Source organism: Anopheles gambiae, chromosome X, assembly GCF_943734735.2.
Source record: "Anopheles gambiae chromosome X, idAnoGambNW_F1_1, whole genome shotgun sequence".
Lineage (NCBI taxonomy): Eukaryota > Metazoa > Arthropoda > Insecta > Diptera > Culicidae > Anopheles > Anopheles gambiae.
Genome location: NC_064600.1, coordinates 20,715,348 through 20,719,978, shown reverse-complemented (window position 1 = coordinate 20,719,978; position 4,631 = coordinate 20,715,348). Strand labels below are relative to the sequence as shown.

The window sequence follows — 4,631 nt, the reverse complement described above, 5'->3', positions numbered from 1 at the left end:
ATGCTTTTAGCGTCGAAGAGTAAAGTTGCTCCGTTGAAAAATCTGACTATTGCTCGGTTGGAGCTGTGCGCCTGCGTTCTAGCCGCGCACTTGCATCACCGCATAAAAGGTGCCATTGATGTGGCCGTAAATGCATCATATTTTTGGACCGACTCAGCTATCTGCATGCATTGGATCAAGGCGCCACCGAGCACATGGAAAACGTTTGTGGCAAACCGTGTAGCGGAAATCCAGCATTTCACTAGTGGTGCCAAGTGGAGGCACGTAGCTGGAGTCGAAAACCCTGCTGATTTGGTATCGCGTGGGATGGAGGTGTCCGAGTTCAACAACAGTCGAGCGTGGAGGCATGGACCAGCTTGGCTTGAGCATTCGCAGGATGCTTGGCCCATGCCCAATCCACAAAGCATTCCTGAAGTGGCAGAGCAAGAGAGGAAGGAGTTAATTTCGGCAGTTACCGTATGCCACAACGAATTGTTTCTGTATTGGTCATCTTATACTCGCCTGGTGAACGTTGTCAGCTATTGCATGCGATTCATTGCCATGCTCCCTCATCTAAGGCAATTAAGAGGAAGAAGAGTTTTACGATCCTCCGAGGGGAATGCGCAACTGAAGGACGTTTCATCTCGTAAAGTTCTCAGCGCTCGGGAGCGAGCAGCAGCAGTTAATGCCTTAACACGCCTTGCCCAACGTGAGTCTTTTGCTGTGGAGCTACGCGATCTGCAAGGAGGAAAGAGGGTCAAAAAACAATCAGAGCTGAAAAGACTCACCCCGTTTGTGGACGAAAAGGGTATCATCCGGGTTGGTGGACGACTGAATTTGTCACAGCTGCCGTATCAGTCGAAACATCCCGCACTGCTGCCGAAGGGTCATCCATTGGCTCGATTGATTGCTGAGCATGATCACAAGATGCTTCTTCACGGAGGAGGACGGTTGCTGCTGTCAGTCATACGAGAGAAGTTTTGGCCTTTGAACGGAAGAATGTTGGTCAAAAGCGTAGTTCGGAGCTGCATAAAATGTATTCGGTACCAGCCTACTCTTGCAGAGCAGCATACTGGCCAGCTGCCCGCTGCCCGAATTATACCAAGCCGGCCCTTTGCTGTTACCGGGGTCGATTATGCAGGTCCCCTGTACCTAAAACCTGCGCATAGGCGCGCAGCATCGTTGAAAGCGTACCTGTGTGTCTTCGTGTGCTTTGCAACAAAGGCGGTGCATTTGGAGCTAGTGGGAGACCTGTCAACTGACGGTTTTCTCGCGGCTCTACGGAGGTTTACGGCGAGGAGAGGTGTTCCGGATCATCTCCATTCGGACAATGGGAAAAACTTCGAGGGAGCGAGGAATGAGCTACAAGAGCTTTTTGCGACTTTGACGAGTGAAGCTGCGCAGAGTACCATCGCTTCATCGTGCGCGGACCAGGGAATCTCTTGGCACATGATTCCACCGAGAGCTCCTCACTTTGACGGCCTTTGGGAAGCCGCGGTGAAAACGGCCAAACGTCATCTGTTCCGTCACCTCGGAAGTACTCGGCTCTCCTTCGAGGGTTACTACACCGTACTGCACCAGATGGAGGCTCCTCATTAACGGCACTTCCGGACCCTGATATGACGATGGCACACACTAATGCTCATGAGCACTTGGCGAAGCTGCAGCTATTGGTGCAGAAGTTTTGGAAACACTGGCAAAAGGAGTACTTGCAGGAGTTGCAAAAGGACCCGCGCGTTGCCAGGCAGGCAGATCAAATCCAACCCGGTCGAATGGTTATCCTGATGGACGAGTTGCTGCCTAGTACCCGTTGGCCGTTAGCGCGTGTGATAGAGGTGCACCCCGGTCCGGACGGGCTGGTGCGAGTAGTTACCTTGCGTACGATAAAAGGTTTAATTAAGCGTCCGATAGCCAAAATATGTCCTTTGCCAGTAGAAGAGAGAGGAAATAACACTTTGCCAGCAGCTACGTAACCGAAATGTCCGTATTTGTCGATTTAATGTTTGTGCACCGCGCTTCGTCGTTGTATAAAGAAAACCACGCGGTTTATGTCAGGTCTGAGTTAGTGTTAGTGTTAGTGTTGATGGTACATCCCCGGCAAACAATGCGAGGGTTGGTGAGGTACCTCTCGCTCTAATTTCTCTAGTCTAGTCTAGTTGCCTCGCTTCCTCCTATAGCGATTCTGTCGAGCTGAGCTTTCACGTCCCTCACCACCGATCTCCTTCCTACCCCTCGCCTAAGATCGTCTGACGTCTCGCCTGACACCTTTCGTTGTGTTGGTGCTATGCGGCTGCTGTCACTGTAGAAGTCAGGTTGTGTGTGTGTAAAAAAACGTAAACAGTGTTGTTGGCTGATCAATTTTGGTAAGTTTTTTAATAATTAAGTTCTTAATTTTACGTAAGTAAGTGCCATTTTAGCTAAATTAAGTGGTAGAAGTCCTGCCCAATGCGTGCTGGCTCCGTCGGAAGCGGTACGTGCATGTACCGGCGTAGGAAAGTGGTGTGGTGAACAACACAGCACAAGGCAACGGGTACGTGTTATCCAGCGATTATCATGATTAAGAAACATTATTTTAATAGAATATGGCCACTTTTAACTTGCAGATATAATGCAGAAACGATATGGGCCTGCGGCAGGTGTTTGCGACTGTGCGCTGTGTATGATTGTGTATGATACGGTAAGTTGTAAGTGGGCCACGAAAGAAGAAGAAGATTGTTTGGTGAAGCTAGGGATTAGGATGCTAATCACGGTGTTTATTCCTTTTTTGCAGCCAATTTTCCTCTATCCTGGAACGTGGGCTTACGAGGAACCATTTAAGAACATCCTCCGGAAGCTGTACGGCGACGAGTCGGGCTCTACCAGCACAACACGCTAGAGGCCCAGCCGGCACCGGGTGCCCCGATTGCGCCGTGAGACGGTGTCGAGCGCGCTCGTTAACAACGTTCGGGGCAGGAATTCAACCCTTCGGATCTGGATTATCCGCTGTCCCACAATAGCTGCCGCAGCAACAGGACCGAACCGACCGCACTACTGATTGCGGTCAAATTTCCTGGCAGGAGAAAAAACCCCACAAGTGAGTTACTTCTAGATGCACTATCGCTACATCTGGATCTGTTGTTTTATCTTCCCTCTAAAGCAAATGTTTTATATTCCCTCAGGTGTATCGATTTCATCGACGGCCGCTCGCTGGCAGCACCAACATGCCACCGAATAACCCCAGAAAGGCGACAAACACTCATCACAGTGGCGACAGTGGCAAATTGTTAACGTGAACCCACTTCCGCCCATCTACACGACATCGCGTTAATAGTGTTATTGTGTAAATTGTAGTAAAAATTACGTTAATGAGTTAAGATTAATCTTAAGTGCGCTTTAAGGCATACATCGATATGCCTAATTTTAGGTTAAGTGTTTTGAAATGCGCGTGTGTGCGAAGGGTCGAAATGAGCGCTAAGCAAACAAAGCGGCCGCGTAGGGCCCCGTGGTCTTGAGGGGCCCCAAAAATGGAACCCACCCCTCGCTCGCTAGTAAAATTTACATTTGTGCTTGTAAACCTACATTTATGAGACTGCCTCCACTCGTATGTGCGGGTTTTATACAACATTTAAGATAAATAAATCTAGTTTATATTCTCATAAAACACTACGCATTTTTAAAGGGGGAATAAACATGATGACATATAGTTAGTTTGTTAGAAGGTTTCTATGCACGTTCACTAGAGGATTTTGTCTGGATATTTGCGGACTGCATTTCGATTACATTGGTTTAACCTGGTGGATCTGGTAGCTTGTAGCGCACCATACTCGTCTGTCCGCGATGGCTAGGCCATGTCATACCCCTGGTACTGAACGATCCAGCCCATAGTCGTTCGCAAGGACAGACAAAAGGAAGCTGTGCATGGTGTGTCAAAAAATGTGTAACAGATGGTAGAATAAGGGTACCTGCGGGTGAGAGAGTCCATTTCTAATTTATTATCAGTTGGTCAGTTTTATTATTATCAGTTTTATTATCAGTTGGTGACACGTTCAAATGGATGTGCGCAGATCATGGCCCGAACCTGAGGGCTCACCGTTGAAAAAGGCGCTGTCAGCGTGTGATGTCCTCAATGAGGATCTTGACACGGAACCGAGAGTGGCCATTCTCCCCCTCCAACCCCCCCCTCCCCCCCACCGCATGTGTTTTTGTATGTGGCTTTCTTCTTCTTCTTTTTGATGTAGGTGGCTTTATAATCATGTTTTAAAAGAAATAAATCAAAGAGCTGTTGAACGACGTTTATGCGTTGTTTTGTTGCACATTTTGTGTTATTTTCATGCGGACACGGAAAGAAAAATGAACTGAATGCATTTCAGATGTAAGGGTTGTAAATAAAGGATACATACAGTGGCGGATTAAGGGTATCGGGGGCCCTAGCCGGTAAGACGAATTGAGGCCCCCTGTAAATGGTAAATGGTGGTCCGGGAGGAGGGGGGAGGGTGTTAGCGGCATTAAACTGGCTGTTGGGAGTTTGAACGCCGTCGGGGGGCCCTACGATCATCAGTCACAGGCTCTAAAATTGATTCGCCAGACCCGGGGCCCAAACGTCCATCCTTCCGGGGGCCCTTGTCGCTAGTACTCTGTCCATACGGCATACTATAGAATGGCGATCTACGGGG

General features: G+C 48.8%; 1 long non-coding RNA gene across 1 annotated transcript; it reads left to right on the top strand.

Moving 5' to 3' along the window:
- Positions 1 to 1,657: 1,657 nt before the first annotated feature.
- Positions 1,658 to 3,619, top strand: LOC5667945 (uncharacterized). The gene is made up of 4 exons (XR_009764713.1): positions 1,658 to 2,509; positions 2,583 to 2,656; positions 2,750 to 3,052; positions 3,138 to 3,619. It is a non-coding gene; the product is annotated as an uncharacterized LOC5667945 (long non-coding RNA).
- The last annotated feature ends 1,012 nt before the right edge of the window (positions 3,620 to 4,631 follow it).